This window comes from Bufo bufo, chromosome 3, assembly GCF_905171765.1.
Source record: "Bufo bufo chromosome 3, aBufBuf1.1, whole genome shotgun sequence".
In the NCBI taxonomy this organism is placed as follows: Eukaryota; Metazoa; Chordata; class Amphibia; order Anura; family Bufonidae; genus Bufo; species Bufo bufo.
The window spans coordinates 593,229,871-593,244,671 of record NC_053391.1 but is presented as its reverse complement, the minus strand read 5'-3'; positions in this window follow the sequence as shown (position 1 = coordinate 593,244,671).

Sequence of the window (14,801 nt, the reverse complement as noted above, 5' to 3'; positions counted from 1 at the left end):
ATTTTTTTGTTCTTTTGCAACCCCCTCTGGATGATTTTTGGTTGAATTCACATTGTCAGCAAAAGATGGTTTGTCGCAGTGAGTTCAAGGGGGTCCAAAACCAATATGTAGTACGGCTGCTTCCCTAGTTTTGGGATAATGGGCAAGTCTCGGTTCCATCCTTAGGCGGTTCAGTGGCATCCTCCCTACGAGAGGGGGCAGGAGCCACAGATTTTGCTCTGGCCAGCTTTGCATTCTCAAAGCCTTGCACTGCTAGGTGTGATCCCCCGCAGTGGGAACATTCTTGTCTAAATTGGCAGGAGGTGTAATATCTTGGGATTGGCTCTGTAGGCCAATGCTCTGCTGTGTGCACTGGCCCTCCCTGGTAAGGTGTGAGATGCAGGATGACTAGGAGTCATTACCAGAAGCCACAGGTTGACATCCTGGCTATCCCAAGTTAAATCATGTCACGCTACCATGACCTGCGGAACTGCTTGTTCTCTAGCCCAACATGAACAACCGTCCACCTTGTAAGCCCCCAGATCATGTCAAAAAGGAAAGAAAGGGGGGGGGGGGGCAATTCCAGGAAACACTCACAGAGGGTGCTGGCAAATTTAGAGAAGCCTTGAGTCAATTCCTGATTGTTTGGGGGATGTCACTACCAGAGCTTTGAGACGTTCTCACAGCTCTGTTTCTCCGCCCCTGTGATGAAGTCTTTACTTTCTGTTTCCTTCCTCCCAGCTGTTCCTCCTGCGGTTGATTTCCCTGCCTTTAAATCACCCCTCCTCCTATTGTAGTGCGTGGATTATATTTCTCATTTCAGTTGTAGCTCTTGCTTGAGTATCTTCACTTGTAGCTATCAGTTCACTTGACCTGTGTTCTGCTGCAGCAAGCACTCCGGATATTGCCAGCTGTCCTTGGATCCGTCTTCTCTGCGGCTGCAGCTCCTTCAGCTAAGTGTGCAGACATTGTTGTGTACCTGGTTATTTTCTGACTGGATCTGAGGTGGCCACGGTTCCCTCCATATACTGAGCAGGGCACCGGTGGCCGTGCCCCTTCCACTATTGTAGGGGTTACAGTGGTCATCAGTCTTAGGCACGCGGGCATGCCTCGTTCCGCCATTTGGATCCGGGCATGTGCTTTAGCAGCATAGGGAGAGCTTTGAGGGTCTGACAGGGGTCCCCCTTTATCCTCCCTAGTTTGGGTCCGGTCAGTAGCTCTTTTTACTGTGTATACTCTTGTTGCTCACATACAGCCGTGACATTATAATCCACCAAAACCGTCCTTTTTTGACATGGATCCGCTTTCTGGCCTGGTTGACCGCATGCAGGGTCTTTCTTTGGAAGTAGCGGATCTCCGTCAATCTATGACTCAGCTTCAAGCATTGGGCTCTGCTCCGGCTCATGGAGTCTGTTGCGAGCCAAAGGTCTCACTTCCGGAAATGTTCTCCGGGGGCAGTGAGAATTTTGTTCGCTTCAGAGAGGCATGCAAACTCCATTTTTGCTTGTGTCCCCACTCCTCTGGTAAGGAGGAGCAGAGGGTGAGGATTGTCATCTCCCTGCTCAGGGGTAATGCTCAGACTTGGGATTTTTCGCTGCCATCAGGGGATCCCTCTCTTCGATCCGTGGAAAGATTTTTTGTGGCCCTGGGGCAGATATATGATGACCTGGATCGTGTTGCTCTGGCCGAATCTAACTTACGTGTTTTATGCCAGAACAAACTGTCTGCGGAGCTTTATTGTTCTGAATTTCGGAGATGGGCAGCTGATTCAGGTTGGAATGATGCTGCACTCCGGAGTCAGTTCTGTCATGGTCTCTCAGAGAGATTGAAAGATGCATTTGCTTTCCATGAGAGACCAACGTCCTTAGAGTCTGCCATGTCATTGGCGGTACGCCTTGACAGGCGTCTAAGAGAAAGAAACAAGACCTCTCTGTCCAGCCATTGTCAGTCTAGGGGCAATGGTGCGGACTCATTCAGTGTGCAGGGGCCTCATCCTGTCTCGCTCCCCTCTGAGGAGGAGCCCATGCAGCTAGGTCGACTTGCCCCTGATAAAAGAGGATTTAGTCCTCAGAGTATGGTGTGTTTTTGTTGTGGGGGCATAGGTCATTTGGCAAATGTTTGTCCGTCTAGGAGATTCTTGAACTGTACTAAGAGCGATAATAAGAGAAAAACCTCAAAAGGTAAATCATCAAATTCTGCTTCATCTGCTACTTTGGGCAAAGTTGATGTAGGAATTGATGCTTTTCCTCTGACCTGCAGTTCCCGTTTTCTCCTGTCTGCCAGGGTGGCGCTAGAGAGCAAAGTCATTTCTTGTGAGATTTTTGTTGATAGTGGAGCGGCCGTCAATCTTATTGACACTCAATTTGTAGCCATGCATGGTTTTCAGGTTTGCACATTAGAAAAGGATATACCTGTTTTTGCTATTGACTCTGCTCCACTCTCACAGAGAGCTCTGAAGGCCATTGTTCACAATATCCGGCTAGCTGTAGGTGACACCCATGTGGAGGATATATCTTGTTTTGTCCTTAACGGATTGCCTTCTCCTCTAGTTTTGGGGTTACCCTGGCTCACTAGACATAACCCCACTATTGATTGGCAAGGAAGGCAAATAAATAAGTGGAGTGACTTTTGTAGAGAGAATTGTCTCACAGCGACTTTTGCAGAGGTATCTACTAAAACTGTGCCATCATTTCTCTCTGATTTCTCGGACGTGTTTTTCCGAGAGCGGTGTTCAGGAGCTACCTCCTCACCGGGAGTTTGACTGTCCCATTAACCTCATTCCCGGCGCCAAGCTGCCAAAAGCACGCCTCTACAATCTCTCACAACCGGAAAGAATCGCAATGCGAACTTATATCTCTGAGAGTCTCGATAAGGGGCATATTCGTCCCTCAAAGTCACCTGTGGCCGCGGGTTTTTTTTTTGTTAAAAAAAAAGATGGCTCTCTGAGACCTTGCCTAGATTTTAGGGAGCTGAACCGTATCACGATTCGCGATCCCTATCCCCTTCCTCTGATCCCGGACCTCTTCAACCAAATTGTTGGGGCCAAGGTGTTTTCCAAATTGGATTTGAGAGGCGCGTACAACCTGGTCAGGGTCAGAGAGGGGGATGAATGGAAAACGGCCTTTAATACCCCTAACGGGCATTTCGAGAATCTCGTTATGCCTTTCGGCCTGATGAATGCTCCTGCCGTCTTTCAGCATTTTGTTAATAGTATTTTCTACCATTTAATGGGGAAATTTGTATTGGTGTATCTTGATATTTTGATTTTTTCCCCTGATGTTCAGACCCATCAGGATCATCTTTTTCAGGTTCTGCAGATTCTGCGGGAAAATAAATTGTACGCCAAGCTGGAGAAATGTCTTTTTATGGTATCGGAGATTCAATTTCTGGGTTTTCTCCTCTCTGCTTCTGGTTTTCGCAAGGATCCGGAGAAGGTCCGTGCTGTACTTGAGTGGGAGCTTCCTGAGAATCAGAAGGCATTGATGCGCTTTCTGGGTTTTGCGAACTATTACAGAAAGTTCATTTTGAATTATTCCTCTGTTGTCAAACCCCTTACTGACATGACAAAAAAGGGGTCGGATTTTTCCTCTTGGTCGGAGGAGGCGCTTGCAGCCTTTTCTAAGATTAAAGAGAGTTTTGCGTCTGCTCCCGTCTTGGTGCATCCCGATGTTTCCTTACCTTTTATTGTTGAGGTGGATGCTTCCGAGGTGGGTGTGGGTGCAGTTTTGTCCCAGGGCCCTTCTCCTGCCAAATGGCGACCCTGTGCCTTTTTCTCTAAAAAACTCTCCCCGGCAGAGAGAAACTATGATGTGGGAGATAGGGAGTTGTTGGCCATCAAGTTGGCTTTTGAGGAATGGCGCCATTGGTTGGAGGGGGCCAGGCACCCTATCACCGTTTTTACCGACCATAAGAATCTGGCATACTTGGAGTCGGCCAGGCGTATGAATCCGAGACAGGCCAGATGGTCTCTGTTCTTCTCCAGATTCAATTTTGTCGTTACATTCCGACCTGGGATCAAAAATGTGAAGGCTGATGCTCTCTCTCGCTGTTTTCCGGGAGGAGGAAACTCAGAGGACCCGGGTCCCATTTTGGCGGAGGGGGTAGTTGTTTCTGCTCTATATTCCGATTTGGAGGCCGAGGTCCAGGCTGCCCAGACTGAGGCACCTGCCCGTTGTCCTTCTGGGAAGTTGTTCGTGCCTCCTGAGCTACGTCACAAACTCTTCAAGGAGCATCATGATACGGTTCTTGCTGGTCACCCCGGGAGTAGAGCCACGGTAGATCTCATTGCTCGGAGATTTTGGTGGCCGGCTCTTCGTAAGTCGGTGGAGGGTTTTGTGGCTGCTTGTGAGACGTGCGCTCGCGCTAAGGTCCCTCGTTCACGGCCTTCAGGTTCCCTTCTCCCGTTACCCATACCTTCCCGTCCTTGGACACACCTGTCCATGGACTTTTTCACGGATCTTCCTCGTTCCTCGGGGAAGTCGGTGATCCTGGTGGTGGTGGACCGTTTTAGCAAGATGGCTCATTTCGTACCTTTCCCTGGTTTACCCAATGCTAAAAGGTTAGCGCAAGCTTTTGTCGACCATATTGTTAAATTGCACGGCATTCCCTCTGATATTGTTTCCGATAGAGGCACGCAGTTTGTGTCCAGGTTCTGGAAGGCTTTCTGTTCTCGCCTGGGGGTTCGGCTGTCCTTCTCTTCTGCTTTTCACCCGCAGTCGAATGGTCAGACTGAGCGCCTCAATCAGAATCTGGAGACATATTTGCGCTGTTTTGTGGCAGAGAACCAGGAGGATTGGTGTTCATTTCTCCCTCTTGCTGAGTTTGCTCTGAACAACCGTCGTCAGGAATCTTCTGATAAGTCACCATTCTTTGGTGCATATGGGTTCCATCCGCAGTTTGGGACATTCTCGGGAGGGGCTCTTTCTGGTTTACCTGAGGAGGAGAGATTTTCCTCGTCTTTGTCTACCATTTGGCAAAAGATTCAGAGTAATCTTAGAAAGATGAGTGAGAAGTATAAGCGTGTGGCTGATAAGAGACGTGTGCCTGGTCCGGACCTGAATGTGGGTGATCTGGTGTGGTTGTCTACAAGAAATATTAAACTGAAGGTTCCCTCCTGGAAATTGGGTCCCAAGTTTATTGGGCCTTATAAAATCTTGTCAGTCATCAATCCTGTTGCCTTCCGTCTTGATCTTCCACGGGTTTGGAAGATACATAATGTATTTCACAGATCTCTCTTAAAACCATATGTCCAGCCCATGGTACCCTCCTCTTTGCCTCCTTCTCCGATTTTGGTTGATGGCAATCTGGAGTTTGAGGTTTCCAGAATTGTGGACTCTCGCATTGTCCGCGGTTCTCTTCAGTACCTCGTTCATTGGAAGGGTTATGGTCCTGAGGAGAGGATGTGGGTTCCGGTGTCGGACATTAAAGCCACTCGCCTCATCAGGGCATTTCATAGGGCTCATCCTGAGAAGGTGGGTCCTGGGTGTCCGGAGTCCACCCGTAGAGGGGGGGGTACTGTCACTACCAGAGCTTTGAGACGTTCTCACAGCTCTGTTTCTCCACCCCTGTGATGAAGTCTTTACTTTCTGTTTCCTTCCTCCCAGCTGTTCCTCCTGCGGTTGATTTCCCTGCCTTTAAATCACCCCTCCTCCTATTGTTGGGCGTGGATTATATTTCTCATTTCAGTTGTAGCTCTTGCTTGAGTATCTTCACTTGTAGCTATCAGTTCACTTGACCTGTGTTCTGCTGCAGCAAGCACTCCGGATATTGCCAGCTGTCCTTGGATCCGTCTTCTCTGCGGCTGCAGCTCCTTCAGCTAAGTGTGCAGACATTGTTGTGTACCTGGTTATTTTCTGACTGGATCTGAGGTGGCCACGGTTCCCTCCATATACTGAGCAGGGCACCGGTGGCCGTGCCCCTTCCACTATTGTAGGGGTTACAGTGGTTATCAGTCTTAGGCACGCGGGCATGCCTCGTTCCGCCATTTGGATCCGGGCATGTGCTTTAGCAGCATAGGGAGAGCTTTGAGGGTCTGACAGGGGTCCCCCTTTATCCTCCCTAGTTTGGGTCCGGTCAGTAGCTCTTTTTACTGTGCATACTCTTGTTGCTCACATACAGCCGTGACAGGGGATTAGCCTAGAGTTGTCTATCTCTGAGTCACCTGGATGTTTAAATGGTTTATCCAGATTCTCTTTCCGGCATGACTAAAGAATAAATATCTACATACTGTTGGCCCAGATTTTTTCTTTTACTTTGTCAGCCAGGTACCAGCGCAGCGCCGACACCAAACAAGTAGGGGCCCCCAAAATAGCGGAAGACCAGCTCTCGCTGTCTGCCAACTGCTCCGGCACCTGGGTAGCAAAAGAAGAGTTGGAATTACCAGGGGGGGGGGGGGTGATGTGCTGTACATTAGCTGGAGAGGCAGAAAACTTTTCTAAAATAAGTGCTTTTCTAATCTGTGTACTATAGGTAACCGCCCCTCCACTCTGAGTCCCAGTTGCACTCACCTAGTGGACACTCTGGACTGTGACTTACTTTTGGGCAAATACCAGCTGAACTGGAGTCGCGATGTCTGTGATGTTCCTCGTCGTGGCAGAGAGATTCTTGGGAAGGCTCCGGCAAATGAGCGGAAGCCGCCGTGAAGCGGAACGGTAAGCAGGTAAAGCATTCTTGTGGAGGCTGGACACTGGTGAGCAAAGATGAGGTTGAGGCCTAGGGGATCTGGAGTGGTGGGAGCAGAGGTGTGACAGCGGGAGCTATCTGCGGTTGATCCTCTTGCTGAGGATACAGGTGGAGGGATGGGGGTTATAAAGCTGTAGCCGCAAGGCTCACAGACTCAGGGGACATACTGTTAACAGTGCTGGGATGCACATGTGATGGGCTAACATGGGGATCAGTATACAGAGGGGACTGGTGACATGCGTGACAGCTGTCAGCCCCACTTCTGTCCGTAGGATGGGACTTCCTATAGATAAGGCTCTGTAAATTGCTGCTTCCTCAGGCCTATTGCTGGCAGTGCTGGGGTTAATGAGGACAGGACTGTGCAAGAGGTGGGGGGGGGGTCAGCACCTGGATGCAGCCTTGGGCTGGCTGGTGAGTGGCCCTGCACTCCTGAACCCTGGGCACAGGAGGAGAACTCTGGAAGCAAGGCAGGAGGGAGTGAGCTGTGAGTGAGGATGATTGCTGTGAGGAGCAGGCTCTGTCTGCTGGGCTCCATAAGTGTCTGCAACTACTCCAAAATTCTCACCATCCCATGGGGACTGGTGGGGGACATACTTGACCTGATGTGGATGGGAGGGGGCTGTGATGGAGAATGATTGCTGTGAGGAGCAGGCTCTGTCTGCTGGCCTCTGTAAGTGTGAGGAATGTCAGCAGCTACTCCAAAACTCTCACCATCCCGTGAGGACTGGTTGGGGGGGACACTACACCTGATGTCTCTTGACCTCTGAGTCCTGTGTACTGGGCTGGGGCTCAGGCGTTGAGGTGAACGTGAGCGTCTGGACCGTGCTGGTGACACAGGTGGTGGGGATAATGCAGGGAGAGCAGAGGGTCCCATGTCTTCATAATTCTTGTCACCTTGAATGACTGAAGCTGCAATGCACTTTGTGCTGAAGAACTAACACTGAAGGTAGGAGCTAACCCCTCCCTTCCAAGGGGGAGGGGGGGGGTGACCAATAAGGAGAGGGAAATCAAAACTAGGTTTTGACTGGAATATGTGACCTAGACATGACTCCTGCCTTGCTGGATGCTAGGGCTAGTCATGACCTCCGTGGCCTCCATACAGAGGCCCCGAAAGTCACTGGAAGCCTATGGCTCCCTACTTTGCCTTTTTTTTTTTTTTAAAGCTATTTCTGTGTCACAAAGCTATAGATACAGTTAAAAGTGATGACTGGCCTAGAGATCTGGGGCACTGGGCCAAAAAACTGTGCCTATTGTGGTGCCTGATGCTACCCTTGCCACTATTTCATTGTTATTGTTGCGCACACAAGACGCATCATCAACTGAGTGAATCAGCCCATAGGAAATAGAGTCTAGTGACTGGCTCCAGAGTCAACTCCAAAAGGGTTGTCTTCTCTGGACCTTGGGAGTATGGGCTCACTAGTGGATTCTGTTGGCCAGTCCACCTGAATATAGAGTTCTTTAGAGATTGACGTGTCAATCTTCTGTCACAATTTCTAGCTCCATTTTCTTTATATATGCAGCCTCATTCAGAAGAGGTATTAATGGAAATTTATCAAGATCGGTGCAAAAACTGGCTTAGTTTACCGTAGTAACCACCTTTCATTATTAAGAGCTCCTTTGGAATGAAAGGTGAAATCTTATTGGTTGCTAGGGGTGATGGGATATATGTGACTCCATTTTGTCTCATTTAGCCACGTGTATTACATTTGGTTAGTGCACTACAAAACCTCCCTTCCCCCTATGGAATGTGAGACACTTCCTTAAACTGTTTCAAGAAATCCATACATGCCTTAGTTTGAAAGTATGAACAGTCCAAGCCATATAAGGTCATCTGGCTCAAGTGTCTGCTAGCTCATGTGTATATACCTGATTGGTCAAATGCTGTTACTATGAGTCAGCTATTATGTTAATGCAGAGCTTATGTGTGGCCATACTATTGGTCAAATACTAATGCTAACATATGATTGGATGTAAAGGAAGCTCAACCCCCTCTATTAAAACTGTTTGCCAGCTGTGAATAAACCAGAATGGATTGGAAATAGACATGTGTTCATCTGGTCAATCTAGTTCATTCTCCCGGTACCGGTTAGACTTAATTCAAGCTGATCGCCGAAATCTGAAGACAGGGACAAGTTAGGTAAAAGAGAGTAAATTTTCCTAACAGTTCTGGGGGCTCGGTTTCCGGGATTGGGAGGGTCCTCTTCAGGTCTACAGTGAAGGACATCAATTTTTGTCCTCTTGGACCTGGAGCAATGACCAAAAATCCCATTCAAGTAAGTCGAACCATCTATTTATGATTTCAGTGGATTGCGATGTCTGGGACACGCAAATGTTGATTTTAAGCGGCTCATATCATAGGGTCCATATCGTTAGGTAAAAATGTTGATTATAAGAGGCTTAGTAAGTCCATATCGTTAAGAGATAGTGCACTATATATAAGAATAATCTGTTCCGGGAACAGAAGGATACAAGCTTGAATTAACTCTTATGTATATATAGTATAAGTATTTTAGAAGTATTAAGATTATCTGTCTGTGTGAGATGTTGGCCGGGTGGTAAGTTTACGGTCGCATCCCGCTTTGAAATCATTCTGTTTCTATCACTGCCAACATGTAAACTTTGTTGCACGGTCTAGTCCCACAAATGATTTCCTAGTTAACACATGAGTAGACAATTGGGCAGGATGTGAGAATTGACAGTTAAAATGTGAAACAGAATGTTATGCCCGGCTGGCAACAGGGATGAAAATCTGTAAAAATCTGTTAGAAGCTTACAGACTGGTTACATCAGAACTCCCGTGATTGTGAAGGGGGGCTATAGTGAGTGACAAGACACAGCAGAGTCAGGAAGTTAATTCATGGCAAGGGAAAAAGTGTTTCAGTGTTTGCAATTAGAAAGGGCTTGTGTTAAACGTTCAGAAATGAACTGGTTAAGTTTTGTTGCCCTAATGATCTGTGTGTGTTTAAATAGTGACGATTTATAGCCCTGGAATTAGAGATTACAGCACTAAAAGATGGACAGTTAATGCATAAGTGTATTGATAATTGAAGTTAGAGAAATGAAATGAGCAGCATTTCTTATTTCAAGATGGAGGATTTTGAATCCTATAGAGAACAAAGGTTGCCATGAGGCATCCCTCCCCCCCACCACATTCCAAAATGTCACTTGTAGTCCTACAAGAACTTCTTCTTGTTCTGTCTGGGATGTGTTTTCAGAGAGAGCCCCCTCCCATCTCACACCCCTCCTCTGCTCAGGAATTTCATATGGGGGTTGAGGGGGGAGGGGGGCTGCTAATTGGTAAATGCATCAGCAGAATGTGAAGATACTAACCTGTGTTATTTCTAAGATATTCCAGACAGGGCTCCAGTATTGGATTAGATCTTTCCCAATTGTATGTTCCGATGGGTTAAAATGTGCCTGCAGTGATGATGCTAATTGGAAGTGTCCACTCGTATCAATCTAAGGTTGCTAAGTCCTTATTCAGATATGAGTAAAAGTTTGAGGAACATGTGGTACAGCTGAACGTCTTGATGTATTGCTTTACTTCCCCTGTTTGAACACTCCTGAAATAAGAGACGCAAGACAAGAGGAAGTAGAAGGCGTAGTTATATAGAATAAGGGGCATGTGTATACCACTAAACAAAAAAACTACATGGCATATAAGATGGTTTGTTAATTTTAACAAAATGACTGTATGATTAACATGTATATTGTTTTACAGTGACAGACCATCAGCAATTCTGGGTGTGGTATGAATATCTGCTTCCCGGAAAGCTGTGTTTGTCTGTGCTGCAAATTTTGGAATGTAACAAAGAGATTGTGTGATTGGGTGAAAGATACATGATTCAGTGGAATGTGAATGGGTGTGGCTCTGAGTTGTATGTACGTAGCAGAGCTGTGTGTGTGCAATTCATATTTTATGTGTAAGGGCGTGGTTATGAGCTGGTTTGTGAAGATGAGTACATGAAAATGTATATGAATGCGGTATTTGTTTTTAAATATGCGCATTAAGAATTTTATTTTATTTTCTTGGAAGTTTTTGGGTTTTTTATTGGTACCAACAGCATTGATCAAGCTGTACATTTTTATTTCAATGAAAAGTTTTTATGGGCCCTTTGTGTGTTCATGTCTGTATTGTCAGATCTGTTTGTTTCAATGTTTGCAGTTATATGTTACATGTTCAGTGTTGTGCTTAACATCAGAGCTCTGCTCGTATGGACAGCTAAGATACTAATGGCAGAACAGAGGACAGACCAAAGCGTCCACCAAAAGGGGTGGACTTAGGTGATTCAGAATGAGAGGAAGGAAATGTGAGCCCACTATGGGAATAAATGGGGTACTGACAAGGACATACAAAACAGATTCCTTACCAGTAGAAACCATGGACAGGGAATACATCATGTCATGTATTTAGCATTATACTAGATTGCCCAGTCAGCCTATTAGGGAGAGATTTGTTCATTAAGCTTGACTTGCAGGTATCAGCAAAGAATCAGGACATAAGAGTACACTCAGGTCTCATTCCAGTCTCTACACCAGTGCCACTGATTCTTGCAAACATACAGGACCACCCAGAATAACATTAACCCTGCATTATGGTCCTCAAATGAATATGACACAGGATTCATAGATTGCACACATTACACAGCTACTGTGAAACCAGGTGTCATCTCAGTGTTCCAGAAACAATACCTGCTGTAAAAAGAGAAACTTGATGGGCTTAGGCCAATGATAAAGGAATTCCTACAAAAGGGAATCCTGGAAGAGGTGATTTCACCCTACAGCACGCCCGTGAATCCAGTGACAAAGGCAGATGGTACTACCCGCTTTGTACAGGATTTAAGGGCCATCAACAACATCATTGTGCCTATAGCCCCTGTTGTATCTGATGTCACTTAATCATTATCTGCCATTCCAGCAGACGCTGTTTGGTTCAGTGTGATAGATCTGAAAAATGCTTTCTTTTCTATCCCAGTAGATAAGATAACCAGACTACTTTTTGCTTTTTCCTTTGACAGACGCCAACTGACCTGGTGCAGAAATGCCCCAGGGATATGCTGATTCACCTGTAGTGTACAGCATAGTCCTCCAAGCGATGTTAGAATCATGGTACATCCCCCCAAGGTTCTGTGCTGCTGCAATATGTCGATGATTTGTTACTGTGTAGTATGTCAGCAGAGGCCAGCATTCAGGATGGTTTATCACTGTTATAATGATTGTCAGGATATGGTCACTAAGTGACACTTAAGAAAATGCAATGGTGTAAAATGCAGGTTGAATACTTGGGCTTTGTCCTCACAAAAGGTGAACGGAGAATCAGCGCAGAAAGAGTCCAGTCTATTGCGGGTTTGGTCGCCCCGCACACCAAGAAGGAAATGTTATCTTTCCTTGGTATGATAAACGGTAGACAATGGATTACTGATTGCTCCCACTATTGACAATGTTTTGAGGCAAGCCACTCTGGATGGAAATCCAGATTTGATTAAATGGTTTTCTGAAATGTACAATGCATTTGATTATTTGAAATGTTTACTCATGTCGAGCCCAGGGCTGGGCCTCCCTGACTATAATATGCCCTTCCACATGTTTGCACGCCAAAATTGTAAAACCATGGCGGGTGTACTGACACAAGAAAACGGAGGCAAGTTGCGTCCTTGTGTGTTTTTCTCAAAGGTAATGCCCACCTCTGTCCAGGGGATGCCAGCATGTCTGTGTTCTCTTGCAGCCTGTGCTATGATGGTAGAGTTGACAAATTCTTTCACAATGTGACATTACACCATTTTGCACACCACTCATGATGTTGTGGGCCTACTCAAGGACATCCACACTCAACACAGCAGGCAGCTGAGCTCATTGCACTCACTAGGACATGTATTCTACATGCTGATAGACCTGTCACCATTTATACTGAGAAGTAGGTACACACATGGGGTAGTGTGGGACCATGGTATGATCTGGCAGAGGAGAGGATTTACGGCAGCAGATGGTAAGGATCATGTCTCACAGGGCAATGCGCTGGCAGTTAAGGTGGCGAAAAGCAACCTCACAGGTTTGTATAACCATTGGGAGATGCCATGTTTGGCACCTCCAACCCCTGAGATGTTGCAAATGCTTACTGATCTTCAGTGGTATGCCACTGAACAGGAACAGCAAGACTGGTGTTATCCAGTATTGCAGAAAAATCCTAAGACAGGATTAGAATTAGTCTGCAAAGAGGGGAAGTTATGCATTCCCCCAATACAGTGCTTCCATCTTAAGTAGCACATTTCCACAGAGTAGGACATAAACAGCATTGAGATACTCATGGGTAGGCCTTTCCCCACACCATGGGCAAGACGCCCCCTGGTGGTGCAGGAAGGGGACTTGGACCTGATCAGAGAGAAGTACTAATCTGATCAAAGTCCTCAGTAAAACTGAAGAAAAAGTGGCTTGTAAGTCTCCTTCTCTTTCACAGGAATCAACCCGTCCATTCCGGATAGGCGACCAGGTGATGATCAAGATCTTAAAAAAGGGAAAGGAACCAGGAAGTTTCACCTACGGACAACCCACCGAGGTAGTCGTGATCACCAGAACAGCAGTTCTCACTGAACAATCGCCCACGTGGATCCACGCCACAAGGATTAAGTTGATGAAGAAAAGAGAGGTACTAACGGGGGCAGATAGCCCTGACCTCCAACGAGGCCCAGAGGTACTAACGGAGGCAGACAGCCTTGACCTCGAAGAAGATACAGAAGGGGTACTAACGGAGGCAGACAGCCTTGACCCCCAACAAGATGACGCAGTCGGGAAATTCCTTGAGATGGCTGAGATGTAGTGCCTTAATAATTGTAATTTTGTGTCTCCTACTTACTGTCCCATGGCTGTGGAACAGACAGATATACCTGGAAACAGAATGCAGAGGGGAAGACAGTCTATGCAAGACAAAGGAGAACTTATGGCTGTACCTGGCCAAAACTCTGAACTTAACTGACTTTTGTCTCCAAACCACTTTATCGGCATCTAACATTTTGGAGACATGTCTGGTAGCGGTCCCCACCCCAGTAGATGTATGGACGGAGCTCCTACGTTCCCAATGGAATGACGCAGATATGGAGGATCATGATGTTAAATATGGATATGTAAATCCTTATCATGCTTGTTATGACTGTCCTACATATGAGACTCTGCAAAGTAATATGATAGAAGTAATTACAGGTCTTGTCACAGCAGCAGAAATATGTTATAACTTCACCTGTGATGAGACACTATTGCCTCCCTGCATACAAGCAAAAATGCAGAATAAGACTAAACCAAATATTTGTGATAGAGATTTAGGTAGTTGTAAAAAGATAATATCAGGAAAGAATATGCAATGTAATATTACAAAAAAAAACAGTACCATCCCTAGACAAACATGTACCTCTACCAGCAGGATGGGTATTGGCCTGTGGGAATACTAGTTACACATATATACCGGCCAATATTACAGAGGGACCCTGTACAATAGCTAGGTTGACATTAACAATGATACCACTATTCCCAGTAATGCAGACACGACACACGAGAGACACTTCCCTACAGTTACCAGAAAATTGTGATTATAATGTGAATCTCCTCTCTAGATCAGAATATATGAGTTTAGGGGTATCTTTGATAGGAGTACCAGGTTTGGCCATATATAACCACAGGACAATATCAAAACTTGCCTGTTTTATGGTAAAACAGATAAATATCACTAGTGCAATTCTGCAAGATATGCTGCTGGATATACAATCGTATGGAAAGGCTATCTTGCAGAATAGGGCAACTATTGACTATTTATTGTTCCAACATGGTGTAGGATGCTCAGCGTTCGCAGGGATGTGTTGTTTCCATTTATTAGATCACTCCCGTGGAATAAAAGATAAAATAGGCCAATTAGAGGAGATGAGAAAACATATAAAACAGGATGTTGACCAAGGTTGGTGGGACTGGCTTTTTGGCTGAATACCTGACTTTGGTCAAATAAGGTATGTTTTAGGAGTGGCATTTGCCGTGGTCGCTGCAATAGTGGGTCTCTGCTGTTGTCTGCAGTGTGTGCCCTCCCTTCTAGCCATATGTCAAAAAGGTGGCCGAAAGGGGTACACTCGACATTCCTCTATACTCCGATAGAGGTAGAAGAG